This window comes from Balaenoptera physalus (assembly GCF_965194825.1).
Source record: "Balaenoptera physalus genome assembly, chromosome: 11".
In the NCBI taxonomy this organism is placed as follows: domain Eukaryota; kingdom Metazoa; phylum Chordata; class Mammalia; order Artiodactyla; family Balaenopteridae; genus Balaenoptera; species Balaenoptera physalus.
The window spans coordinates 45,494,618-45,509,184 of record NC_138896.1 but is presented as its reverse complement, the minus strand read 5'-3'; the positions used below and the strand labels follow the sequence as shown (position 1 = coordinate 45,509,184).

At 37.3% G+C, this 14,567-nt stretch overlaps 2 long non-coding RNA genes across 3 annotated transcripts in view; one reads left to right on the top strand and one right to left on the bottom strand.

Annotated features, from left to right (window-relative positions):
* LOC309638421 overlaps positions 1-14,567 on the top strand; it is a 1,167,492-nt gene that overhangs the window by 1,047,525 nt on the left and 105,400 nt on the right. The gene's annotated exons all lie outside the window — the stretch shown is intronic.
* LOC309638416 overlaps positions 8,023-14,567 on the bottom strand; it is a 101,113-nt gene continuing 94,568 nt past the window's right edge. Inside the window, exons 4-5 of one of the 2 annotated variants that reach the window (XR_014251106.1) lie at positions 10,676-10,717; positions 8,023-10,175 (exon numbers count right to left, since the gene is read on the bottom strand). This is a non-coding gene — a long non-coding RNA (uncharacterized lncRNA). Of the gene's footprint in view, positions 10,718-14,567 lie in introns of both variants that reach the window. The other variant, XR_014251105.1, reaches the window with a different exon arrangement.

Genomic DNA, 14,567 nt, shown 5'->3' with positions numbered 1-14,567 from the left:
CCAATAAAAGTTTAGTATTAGTTGTTTTGTTTGTTTGTTTGTTTATACTGAAGGTTCTTATTAGTCATCAATTTTATACACATCAGTATATACATGTCAATCCCAATCGCCCAATTCAGCACACCACCATCCCCACCCCACTGCGGTTCTCCCCCCTTGGTGTCCATACGTTTGTTCTCTACATCTGTGTCTCAACTTCTGCCCTGCAAACCAGTTCATCTTACCATTTTTCTAGGTTCCACATACATGCATTAATATACGATATTTGTTTTTCTCTTTCTGACTTACTTCACTCTGTATGACAGTCTCTAGATCCATCCACGTCTCAACAAATGACTCAATTTCGTTCCTTTTTATGGCTGAGTAATATTCCATTGTATATATGTACCATTTCTTCTTTATCCATTTGTCTGTCGATGGGCATTTAGGTTGCGTCCATGACCTGGCTATTGTAAATAGTGCTGCAATGAACATTGGGGTGCATGTGTCTTTTTGAAATATGGTTTTCTCTGGGTATACATCCAGTAGTGGGATTGCTGGATCATATGGTAATTTTATTTTTAGTTTTTTAAGGAACTTCCATATTGTTCTCCATAGTGGCTGTATCAATTTACATTCCCACCAATAGTGCAAGAGGGTTCCCTTTTCTCCACACCCTCTCCAGCATTTGTTGTTTGTAGATTTTCTGATGATGCCCATTCTAACTGGTGTGAGGTGATACCTCATTGTAGTTTTGATTTGCATTTCTCTAATGATTAGTGATGTTGAGCATTTTTGCATGTTCTTGTTGGCCATCTGTATGTCTTCTTTGGAGAAATGTCTATTTAGGTCTAATGCCCATTTTTGGATTGGGTTGTTTGTTTCTTTAATATTGAGCTGCATGAGCTGATTATATATCTTGGAGATTAATCCTTTGTCCGTTGATTCATTTGCAAATATTTTCTCCCATTCTGAGGGTTGTCTTTTCATCTTGTTTATAGTTTCCTTTGCTGTGCAAAAGTGTTGAAGTTTCATTAGGTCCCATTTGTTTATTTTTGTTTTTATTTCCATTACTCTAGGAGGTGGATCAAAAAAGATCTTGCTGTGATTTATGTCAAAGAGTGTTCTTCCTATGTTTTCCTCTAAGAGTTTTATAGTGTCTGGTCTCACATTTAGGTCTCAAATCTATTTTGAGTTTATTTTTGTGTATGGTGTTAGCGAGTATTCTAATTTCATTCTTTTACATGTAGCTGTCCAGTTTTCCCAACACCACTTATTGAAGAGACTGTCTTTTCTCCATTGTATATCTTTGCCTCTTTTGTCATAGACTAGTTGACCATAGGTGCGTGGGATTATCTCTGGGCTTTCTATCTTGTTCCATTGATCTCTGTTCCTATTTTTGTGCCAGTACCATATTGTCTTGATGACTGTAGCTTTGTAGTATACTCTGAAGTCAGGGAGTCTGATTCCTCAGGCTCCGTTTTTTTCCCTCAAGACTGCTTTGGCTATTCGGGGTCTTTTGTGTCTCCATACACATTTTAAGATGATTTGTTCTAGTTCTGTAAAAAATACCATTGGTAATTTGATAGGGATTGCATTGAATCTGTAGATTGCTTTGGGTAGTATAGTCATTTTCACAATATTGATTCTTCCAATACAAGAACATGGTATATCTCTCCATCTGTTTGTGTCATCTTTAATTTCTTTCATCAGTGTCTTATAGTTTTCTGCATACAGATCTTTTGTCTCTAGGTAGGTTTATTCCTAGGTATTTTATTCTGTTTGTTACAGTGGTAAATGGGAGTGTTTCCATAATTTCTCTTTCAGATTTTTCATCATTAGTGTATAGGAATGCAAGAGATTTCTGTGCATTAATTTTGTATCCTGCAATTTTACCAAATTCATTGATTAGCTCTAGTAGTTTTCTGGTGGCATCTTTAGGAATCTCTATGTATAGTATCATGTCATCTGCAAACAGTGACAGTTTTACTTCTTCTTTTCCAATTTGTATTCCTTTTATTTCTTTTTCTTCTCTGATTGCCGTGGTTAGGACTTCCAAAACTACGTTGAATAATAGTGGTGAGTGGGGAAATCCTTGTCTCTTTCCTGATCTTAGAGGAAATACTTTCAGTTTTTCACTGCTGAGAATGATGTTTGCTGTGGGTTTGTCGTATATGGCCTTTATTATGTTGAGATAGGTTCCCTCTATGCCCACTTTCTGGAGAGTTTTTATCATAAATGGGTGTTGAATTTTGTCAAAAGCTTTTTCTGCATCTATTGAGATGATCATATGGTTTTTATTCTTCAATTTGTTAATATGGTGTATCACATTGATTGATTTGTGTATATTGAAGAATCCTTGCATCCCTGGGATAAATCCCACTTGATCGTGGTGTATGATCCTTTTAATGTGTTGTTGGATTCTGTTTGCTAGTATTTTGTTGAGGATATTTGCATCTATATTCATCAGTGATATTGGTCTCTAATTTTCTTTTTTTGTAGTATCTTTGTCTGGTTTTGGTATCAGGGTGATGGTGGCCTCATAGAATGAGTTTGGGAGTGTTCCTTCCTCTGCAATTTTTTTGGAAGAGTTTGAGAAGGATGGGTGTTAGCTCTTCTCTAAATGTTTGATAGAATTCACCTGTGAAGGCATCTGGTCCTGGGCTTTTGTTTGTTGGAAGATTTTTAATCACAGTTTCAATTTCATTACTTGTGATTGGTCTGTTCATATTTTCTATTTCTTCCTGGTTCAGTCTTATAAGATTATACCTTTCTAAGAATTTGTCCATTTCTTCCAGGTTGTCCATTTTATTGGCATAGAGTTGCTTGTAGTAGTCTCTCAGGATGCTTTGCATTTCTGTGGTGTCTGTTGTAACTTCTCCTTTTTCATTTCTAATTTTATTGATTTGAGTCCTCTCCCTCTTTTTCTTGATGAGTCTGGCTAATGGCTTATCAGTTTTTTTTATCTTCTCAAAGAACCAGCTTTTAGTTTTATTGATCTTTGCTATTGTTTTCTTTGTTTCTATTTCATTTATTTCTGCTCTGATCTTTATGATTTCTTTCCTTCTGCTAACTTTGGGTTTTGTTTTTTCTTCTTTCTCTAGTTCCTTTAAGTGTAAGGTTAGATTGTTTATTTGAGATTTTTCTTGTTTCTTTAGGTAGGCTTGTATAGCTATAAACTTCCCTCTTAGAACTGCTTTTGCTGCATCCCATAGGTTTTGGATCACAGTGTTTTCATTGTCATCTGTCTCTAGGTATTTTTTGATTTCCTCTTTGATTGCTTCAGTGATCTCTTGGTTATTTAGTAACGTATTGTTTAGCCTCCATGTGTTTGTGCTTTTCACGTTTTTTTCCCTGTAATTCATTTCTAATCTCATAGCGTTGTGGTCAGAAAAGATGCTTGATATGATTTCAGTTTTCTTAAATTTACTGAGGCTTGATTTGTGACCCAAGATGTGATCTATCCTGGAGAATGTTCCGTGCGCACTTGAGAAGAAAGTGTATCTGCTATTTTTGAATGGAATGTCCTATAAATATCAATTAAATCTATCTGGTCTATTGTGTCATTTAAAGCTTCTGTTTCCTTATTTATTTTCATTTTGGATGATCTGTCCATTGGTGTAAGTGAGGTGTTAAAGTCCCCCACTATTATTGTGTTACCTTCGATTTCTTCTTTTACAGCTGTTAGCAGTTGCCTTATGTATTCAGGTGCTCCTATGTTGGGTGCATATATATTTATAATTATTATATCTTCTTCTTTGATTGATCCCTTGATCATTATGTAGTGTCCTTCCTTGTCTCTTGTAACATTCTTTATTTTAAAGTCTATTTTATCTGATATGAGTATTGCTACTCCAGCTTTCTTTTGATTTCCATTTGCATGGAATAACTTTTTCCATCCCCTCACTTTCAGTCTGTATGTGTCCCTAGGTCTGGAGTGGGTCTCTTGTAGACAGCATGTATATGAGTCTTGTTTTTGTATCCATTCAGCAAACCTGTGTCTTTTGGTTGGAGCATTTAATCCATTCACGTTTAAGGTAATTATCAATATGCATATTCCTATGACCATTTTCTTAATTGTTTTGGTTTGTTTTTGTAGGTCCTTTTCTTCTCTTTTGTTCCCCACTTAGAGAAGTTCCTTTAGCATTTGTTGTAGAGCTGGTTTGGTGGTGCTGAATTCTCTTGCTTTTGCTTGTCTGTAAAGCTTTTGATTTCTCCATCAAATCTAAATGAGATCCTTGTGGGATAGAGTAATCTTGGTTGTAGGTTCTTCCCTTTCATCACTTTAAGTATATCATGCCACTCCCTTCTGGCTTGTAAAGTTTCTGCTGAGAAATCAGCTGTTAACCTTATGGGAGTTCCCTTGTATATTATTTGTCATTTTTCCCTTGCTGCTTTCAATAATATTTCTTTGTCTTTAATTTTTGCCAATTTGATTACTATGTGTCTCGGCGTGTTTCTCCTTGGGTTTATCCTGTATGGGACTCTCTGCACTTCCTGGACTTGGGTGGCTATTTCCTTTCCCATGTTAGGGAATTTTTCGACTATAATCTCTTCAAATATTTTCTCTGGTCCTTTCTCTCTCTCTTCTCCTCTGGGACCCCTATAATGAGAATTTTGTTACATTTAATATTGTCCCAGAGGTCTCTTAGGCTGTCTTCATTTCTTTTCATTCTTTTTTCTTTATTCTGTTCTGCAGCAGTGAATTCCACCATTCTGTCTTCCAGGTCACTTGTCCGTTCTTCTGCCTCAGTTATTCTGCTATTGATTCCTTCTAGTGTAGTTTTCATTTCAGTTATTGTATTGTTCATCTCCGTTTGTTTGTTCTTTAATTCTTCTAGGTCTTTGTTAAACATTTCTTGCATCTTCTCGATCTTTGCCTCCATTCTTATTCCGAGGTCCTGGATCATCTTCACTATCATTATTCTGAATTCTTTTTCTGGAAGCTTGCCTATATCCACTTCATTTAGTTGTTTTTCTGGGGTTTTATCTTGTTCCTCATCTGGTATATAGCCCTCTGCCTTTTCATCTTGGCTATCTTCCTGTGAATGTGGTTTTTGTTCCACAGGCTGCAGGATTGTTGTTTTTCTTGCTTCTGCTGTCTGCCCTCTGGTGTTTGAGGCTATCTAAGAGGCTTGATGGGAGGCTCTGGTGATCAGTAGAGCTCACTGTTGCTGTTGTGGTCAGAGCTCAGTAAAACTTTAATCCACTTGACTGTTGATGGGTGGGGCTGGGTTCCCTCCCTGTTGGTAGTTTTGCCTAAGGCAACCCAACACTGGAGCCTACCTGGGCTCTTTGGTGGGGCTAATGACAGACTCTGGGAGGACTCATACCAAGCAGTACTTCCGAGAACTTCTGCTGCCAGTGTCCTTGTCCCCACAGTGAAACAGAGCCACCCCCTGCCTCTGCAGTTGAATTTCCAACACTAGCAGGTAGGTCTGGCTCAGTCTCCCCCATGGTCACTGCTCCTTCCCCTGGGTCCCAATGCACACACTATTTTGTGTGCGCCCTCCAAGAGTGGGGTCTCTGTTTCCCCCAGTCCTATCGAAGTCCTGCAATCAATTCCCACTAGGCTTCAAAGTCTGATTCTCTATGAATTCCTCCTCCCGTTGCCGGACCCCCAGGTTGGGAAACCTGACATGGGGCTCAGAACCTTCACTCCAGTGGGTAGATTTCTGTGGTATAAGTGTTCGCCAGTCTGTGAGTCACCCCGCATCACACGCATTTTAAGTGGATGATCATGACGAGCTCAGCGCACTAGCAACAGGGGTGGCTAGAAAGTTACTATAGTAGGATAGTGTGTGCTACGTGAATTTATCCAGGTGTGATTTAATATCGCATCTTTACATGTGTTTACATTTCTCTCAACTGCAAATGGTGTCTTGTACATTCTGTGTTTTGTGTGTGTAAGTTTTGATAAATTTTAACTTTCCAATGGATTTGTGTATATTTATGGTAGATAAAATACACTATAATCTACATATATTTTATGCATTCACCATGTACCTAACTTTTTCTTAATTTTTTTCAATATTTCTATGCTACATTGCTCATCTGCGAATTTTTTCAAATTATCGCAGATCTCATAAAAAATTTCCAGTATATTTATTGAAAAGAATTCCTGTATAAGTGGACCTGTGCAGTTCAAACCCATGTTGTTCAATATAAATGAACAACATTTATACTGTTGTAATGTAAATGAACTGTTTTCTTACTTTTAGTAGGAATTGCTCTTAAATTCTTCTGGGCCAGGTAATTTTTATATGGATAAATTCCTAACTTCCTTATCAATATCTCTATCAAGAACTATTTCTAATAAGAATTATCAGCTCTTCTTCAGTTGGTTAGCATATTTTCTTAGAAAATATTCCATTTCATATAGATTTTCATATTCCTTGGCATAGCATTGTACATAATGGTGTTTGACTATATCCAAGAAAAAACCAGCATTTTGTCTCTTTAATATGATTGAATATTTATCAGTTTAACTAACCATAAAATAGTCTCTTGGTGTTGTGGTCACCAAAAACAGAACAATTAGCATTTTGATCACATCATGTTACTATACTAAAATTACTATAACCAGTCTACAATAAATATATTGGGAGTAGGAATTTAATAATTGAAAATAAATAAAAATAATATATTTAAAATAATACTTTTTCAGAATTACTTTTTTAATAATACAAACAAGAATATCTTTAAATATTTTGAAGAAGGATAAGCACACTGGTTTGTATTTTTAAATGAAAGGTATATCTTTTCCAACCAGTATTTTCATATTTAAACACAAGTAATACAAGTTCCACATTGTATTACATTCTACATGTCTTTATGTAGCATCTATTTTTTTTTTTTTTGAGGTCATGCTTTCTAAACTATAAGCATCTTTCTGTCAAGAAATATGTCTTAATGCCTAGAAAGGTGTCTAGAGCATAAGCACACAGGATCAGAGTTAAATGAATGATTCAAAAAATGGAGACCACAGGGGCAAGTAGCATTCATTCATTATTTCACTGTGCCTTACTACATGCAAAAATCTTTGATTAAATAATCCCTTCTGTCAAGTATTTTAAGAGATTAAATTTAAGACTCTAAATTTCTAGCATTATTTCCAATACAAAAATATACGTTCAAAGAAAACTTTTAACTTAAATAAATTTTGCAATTTTGAAATTTATTTATAATTGTGAGAATTAATTGTCTTTATGTGAGAAGTACTAAGCAAAGAATGTGATTTTTGCCAATTTAAATGAGGCACAATTTCACATATTCTTATATCCAATATCTTTTTTTGCAATTGCATATAATAACTATTTTAGTGTTAAAAATTAATGTACTTCACATAACTACAAAGAAATCACAAGTATGAATAAACTGCATATACATGTATGTCAGTGCATTTTCCTTGAACTCCTCAAAAACAAAAATCATCCTTTACTCATCATTTTTACTCCCAGCTCTAGTAGCCTGCCTGGCAAAATGAAAAAGAGATTAGAAGAGAGGAAGATGCAGGAAGGGGACGCTATTAGCAGAAGAGCAGGGAGATAACACCGAGCACTGTCTTGGTCCATAGTAAATGCTCCATAAATGAATGAAACAGGAAAAAACGGTGCCTGGGTGAGAATTTTACTAACAAATAAAATGCATGACTTTTTATAATATTGCCAGAAAAATGCTAAACTATTTTGTCTTTCATGCTTTGCTTTTACACAGCCCTATGAGAGAAAACACTTGGCAAGGAATTAAATGCTATTCTAGAAGGGAGTCTGAGCCTTAAAATGCTAGCAAAATAAAACTTTATGTGGTTTTAATTAAGATTGAGGGGGAAAATGTCATAAAGCTTTTACTTTTGTGTCTCAAAGAGAATCTGCAGGCTCAGAAATTCATGAAAACCTCAGAAACTCATGAGTAATGGGTTCTCAGAATTAAAAGAAAGATGTTTTGTTTCATTTTGTTTTGTTTGTTTTGTTTTAATTGGAACTTGGAAAGCATGTTCATTCCCAGGATTCTTTGGGAAGTATTTTTAGCAACTTATATTTCTTTCTTTTAAAAATGTGAAGGTCGAATTACAATTGTGATAGGAAAGAAATGGAGAGGGAACTCTCTAAAGTATGGTCTTTGTTTACTACTTATTGAAAGGATACCTTTGGTTAATTCAAAGTATATTTAAATGAACAATTCCATTAAAAAGCCAAGGTTAAATGAGATTTAACTTTGGAATTCACTTGCTTCATGAGTTTCAGTATGACACCAGTTACTCCACCATATAGTTCTTGGAGGTAGGGTAAACTGACTAAAAATATTTAGATACAGAAGGAAATTAGGCATCCGTCTCCACCAATGCACTAAGAACTTAGCATTTACATGATATAAATCTAAGTGTTTTCACGTAGAAATGATCATATCAGAGTCTGTTCTCACCATACCCCACTGAAGACATGGATTTCCTAATTTTTTTAACCAGTTCCAAAATCACCAGTTCTACAATTTTACAGGTAGGCAAGCTCAACCAACTTTCCTTCCTTTTCAGATCCACCAAGCCCTGTCAATCCTCTCTGGCTCCTTCTTTCATTCCTATTGCCTTAATCGTGGCATCCCCCTCTCTCCAAACATTACTGCAGGCTCCAGTCTGATCTCCATAAGCCCTGTCACTCCACCAAACTCTCATAATACTTTACTGCTTAAAACTCTTGGCGGTTCCCCTTTGGCAAGATTGGGGTAGGAGAACCCCATAGCCCTGTCTTACAAGGCCTTTTTCGATCTAGATACAACCCAACTTTCCAAGGTCATCTCCTGCTCCCTCCTTGCCATAAATCCACTTAGCTGACCTTGTAGCCAGATTCTCAGCTGTCTGAATACTGCAAGTCTCTTCACACCTGCCTGCCTTGGAAGGCTCTTATTACCCAATCCCATTTGTCAGATTTTTATCATTCAAGCTCCAAGTTTAACTCTTACTTTTTCTGTGAAACCCTATTCAATCCATCCTCTGACCCTGCCTGAATGAAGCTCTCCTTCCACAACTGGAAAACATAACACGTTATTATTATTGTTTCTTTACTTATTGCCTTACTTCACCCGCTCCCCTCTATTACATTGAAATGGAAGCATTTTAAGTTCAGAGACCAGGTCTTACTTGTCTTTGTACTTGGAGACTGAACACAATGCTTAATATGTGGAGGTGATTCAATAAACATCTGCTGTTGAATACTGTTAACTCGTCTTTATGTGTAACAGGGGTGGGGAAAAGAGAAATAACTCAAAGTTACCACTAAAACAAAACAGCCGTCTCCTCTGAAATATCTGGAGGTAGAGTACCTCTGGTTTCATTAGGTACTCTCTTCCCCAGTGGGGCTCAACATTGAAACAATGGCTCACAAGGAGGCAGAGGGGAAGCATGAGTCTTGGAACCAGGCAAACCCAGAGGATCTGGAGACAAATCATGCCTGGGGGGCACCTGGGTCCCCCACACTCAGCAACATCAGCTCCTGGGACCAATTTACTCTTCTCCTCCCAACTCCCACCCTCTCCAACAGTAATCAGCTGCTGTCTAATTTCTGAACTTCCCAGGGGAGGTAAAACTTTCCTTCATTCCTACTGAACTTGACTTCAGTTAATCCAAAACTTTGTCAGAGTTGCCCATATGTGAAAATGGTGAGTTGTCCTCCATCTTCTGAGCCCCCACTGTTTTGAAAACAAAAATTAAAAGCCAGTCGCAATAACAAGAAGGCAATCCAAGATAAGATAAATAATAGGCACTGATGAAGGGGAGAGCAGAATTCACAATTCACAAATCCTTTGCGAGTTGTAACTTATCCTGTGGTGGGAGATCAAGGTAGGTCCACCTCAACCTGCAACGAGCTGTGACCTGAGAGGGAATGCAACTGTCTTAACGTAAAAACTACTACACTTGGGTCGCCCCTCGCCATGCCAAACTGAGACACACACACACACACACACACACACACACACACACAAAACACACACACATTCTCTCATAGCCTCTCTCTTCGGGCTGACATACAAAATACCATAGCCTGGGTGACTTAAACAACAGAAATTTATTTCTGACAGTTCTGGAGACTGGAAGTCCAAGATTAGGGTGTTGGCAGGGTAGGTGTCATCCTGAGGCCTCTTTGAAGTTAGCTCATAAGTGGCTGCCATCTCACTATGTGCTCACATGACTTCTTTGTGTGCTGGGGGGAGGGGGAGGGAGAGAGAGAGTGAGCTCTGGTGTCTCCTGTTACCAGGGCACCAATACCACCATGAAGGCTCCATCCTATTGACTTCTTCTAACCCCCTTAATTACTTCCCAAAGGCACACTCTCCAACTACCATCACACTGAGGGCCAGGGCTTTCACATATGAATTTTGAACATGAACATTCAGCCCATCACAGCCCCAGACCCACAAGATAAATAGCATCCAATGCCTTGCATGACTTGAACTCTGTGAATCATGTCTTCGCTGGAAAGTACTGCCACTAGTGGGATTACATCCTCAGTTTGTGGTTATATAATAAAAGATGACACATTATCCGTAGTTCTTTTTATACCACATATTGTCTCCCTTCCATTTACTACTGCTTGTTAGACTTGTCACACTGACACACACAGATGTTTCCTTCAAATCAAACAATACCACTTCTGGTGTCTAGTCACCATGCTGTCCATCTATTGCCATTGTTCACAATTACCAGTGCATTGGCTCCAATGATGCCTCAGTGGCCATTTCCACCCTGAAAAAGAGAAACCATATATTTGTAAAAACTCTTCATGTAGATGTAAAGAAAGTCCACCTGAGGTAGGATGCATCCTCTTCCTGGGTATGATACAAATGCACAGTAGTCTAAGCCGATAAAACACAAGATGTCAAAACATTCTTACATGAAACAAAATTTATTGTTACAGAAATTCTAAAGGGAACATATTTTTATGGAAGTTTTAAATTCCCTGAAGCAGATAGGTAATTTCTTTTTGGTTTATTTTCAGAAAGGGAGAAAAAAAATTCTTAACTCCTGTAACCAGCTTAGAAGAGACAAGATGGAAGGAAAATTGGTGAAAACAGGGATGAACAGAAGTGCAGCCCTTTGAACTAGGCAGAGAAACAAATCCTATAATACTGTGACATGAAAAGAAAAATCCATCATTGACAAAAGAGACTGTCTGAGGACACTGGTCTCCTTTGAAAGTCTGCAGAAGCGGCTCAGAATAACAATGATGACCACTGCGACAACTACAATTTGTGCATTATAAATGGTATGTTTTTAGTAAGTTCTTACACTGATATATCTCTTTGTTAGAAAGAGCCTGTTTCTCCCCAGGTCATTTTTCATGTTCTTCTCCCTGAATAGAGCCTCCTTTTTCTAACAAAACAGCAATGTCCATATTAATGGTATAAAATGGATCCAAATAAAAAACAAATTGTATAATGTAACTGTAATAGCTCTGTCCCTGTCAACTGAACTGCTCTTGACCTTGGAGGGAAGGTTAGGTGTTACATTCCTGAGGACACTCATTTGAGCTGATAAAAGCTGACTGTGGAAGTGACAACACACAGAGGGAGATGGAAAGAATGACAGCTGTTTGTGTCACCAGCCCAGATGCTGGGTAATTCAGGTTCAGACAGTACTGTCTGCCTCCCAAGATGGTCATGAGCCATGGAACGGCTTCCCCTTGACAGCAAACCATTCCTACAGGGCAAGGAAAGTAACCACCTTTATTTCCAGAAGCTTTGCAACTTGAAGTCACTGTGGCTGGCTCTTTAACTAATCTGTGATGGGTACATCCAAATGTGGGTCATCTTTCAGGGGATCCCACTAGAGGCTTTACAAGTTTGATCTGTTAGAGACATTATTCAAACCACTGTAGGGTAAAATGGGGCAAGTCATTCCAAGCTCAGGGGAGAGCAAGTGGGACACGTGTCTGAATACCAAGGCCAATGTGGGCAGTGAGGCAGGGACAGGGCAGGAGAGGAAGGCAGTGGGGGTGGCAGCAGGATGTGCTATGGGGCCTGATAGACATGAAGTAGAGTTTGGAACTTATTTTCAGTTTGATGGAAAGACATTAAAATTTTTTAACCAGGGAAGTGATGGATTTGTGATCTGTCTATGGCTGGGAAGAGAAGGAGCAGTAAGTAGATATGAAAAAAGCGAAGTGTGTAAAACAGTATATGAGATTAGGAGACTCTGACTCCTGCATTTCTCCACAAATAATTGCCTCTACTTAAAGAAATATTAAGAAAAATTTAAATGAAGAAATACAGTGCTGATTTAAGTTTAAAGTTAGTATCCTCTAGCTCCAGTTCTTCTGAAATTCAGAGTATCCATTTGTTCATTTATTCCACAATTATTTACTGATATGTACTGCATGTATAGTGCCAGGCTGAGTAACAGAAACTCAAAGATGGATAAGTAACAGTACAGTTCAGCAGTGTCAAAACACAAAATTGTTATCCAGGTCACAAGTATAAATACCACCTCACAGAGGTATCTACAACCTCCAGATACCCCAAACGTATTTTTTCCATGTAATATGTTCATGGACATTGTAGTAGGGTAATAATCATGCAAACTATTGGTTTAAGTTCAGTCTCATAGTTGTATGAAAAAAAGGACAATTAGGGGACTTGGGGTACAATCCAATTTCAAAAAACAAAATATTTTAATAGACATTTCACCCAAGAAGATATATGGATTGCAAATAAGTACATGCATAGATGCTCCATGCCATTAGTCATAGGGAAATGCAAATTAAAACTGCAATTGGATGGCACCACCCACCTATTAGAACATCTAAAATTAAAGACTGACCATAACAAGTGTTGGCATGTGGAGGAGCTGGAACTCACTATTACCACACTACTAGTGGTAACGTACAATGGGACAGCCACTTGAGAAAGAGTTTGGCACTTTATTAGAAAGTTAAATATACACACATCATAGAGCTCAGCCATTTTACTCCCAGCTATTTCCCCAAGAGAAAAGAAAGCATATGTGCACACAAAGACTTATACACAAATGTTCATAACAGCTTTATTTGTAATTGCCAAAAACTGGAAACAACCCAAATTTTCATCAACAGGTGAATGGGTAAACAAACTACAGTACATCCATACTATGGGACACTACTCAGCAATAAAAAAGGAAATGAAACGTTCATAAATGCAATGACATGGATGATTTCCAAAATAATTGTTCTGAGTGAAAAAAGACAAAAAGATCCCGTACTATGTAATTTCACTTATATAAACTTTAGAAAATACCAACTTATCTCTATAGTGACAGAAAGAATGGTGGCTGTCTGGGGACTGGTACTGGGTGGGAGGGGAGGGGGGATTTCCAGGGGAGTAAGGAGACCTTTGTGGGTCATAGATATGCTCACTATGCAGATTGTGTTGATGCTTCCACTGGTGCAAAAGTTATGCTAAGACGTACCAAAATATATACTACAAATACATGCTGTTTATCATATGTCCATCATACCTCCAAAAAGCTGTTAATTTTTAAATATAAAAACAAAAATAAATAAAAGAAAATGAGGTTCTAAAAATAGATTGCTTTTTTAGAGCAGTTCTAGGGTCACAGCAATATTGAGCAGAGGTGCATGTACCCCCTGCCCCACACATGCACAGCCTCCCTCATTACCTTCATCCCCCACCAGATGGTACATTTGTTACAATCAATGAACCCTCATTGACACGTCATAATCAACCAGACTCCAGAGTTGACATTACAATTCACTCTTGGTGGTGCACATTCTATGGATTTGGACAAATGTGTAATGACAGGTATCCATCATTATAGTATCAAACAGAATAATTTTGCTACCGTAAAAATCTTCTGTTCTCCATCTAGAAAATGAATATTTTATTTAACTTCTTTTAATTCTTTAATTTTATGTGTATCTTATGTGGTAATGATTGTAAAATAATATTTTTATATTTTTGGCTAACTGCCTTTTTAGAAAATGAGTTAATGGTCAAAGAATATATATCTTGGTATGCTTGTAAAAGTCATCTTTAAGTGATATATGTTTAAGTACATTATATGTAAAAGTTTATACACAAGAGTTCAGGAATTCATGTTTCTTTTAAGAATCTTGTCGTTGCTTGCTCAACCTCCTGTATGCTTTAGGCTTTTTGACTCAGTGTTGAAATGATTCTTGATGTGAAAAGATTTCATATTGAGACTCCCTGGTGAACACAATAATGAAGGTTGTTTAGTTGATATGTTTGGTTTTTTCAAGCTTTACCAGCACACTGACCCTCAAGTATTAAATCTCAGCATGAAGATATTTCTAAGTTACATTTATATACTGTAGTCACCCATAACATTTCAGGGATGTTATCTTGTAGTGCCAAGGTTATCGTCTCGTAGCCACTGGAGATTTTCAAAATCATCAGGCCGTAAAATTATGGCTGCTTCTTGTAAGGACAGTGTTTTTAAAGATTTTACTTATCAAGGTTATGTCCCACACGAATATTAGTACAAAATTTTCCTGTGCCATTATAGCATAAAAATCCTTCGTCACCTTATTTTTTCCTGACTAGTTGGTTGTATACACATGACGTGTTTTATAGTTCATTGA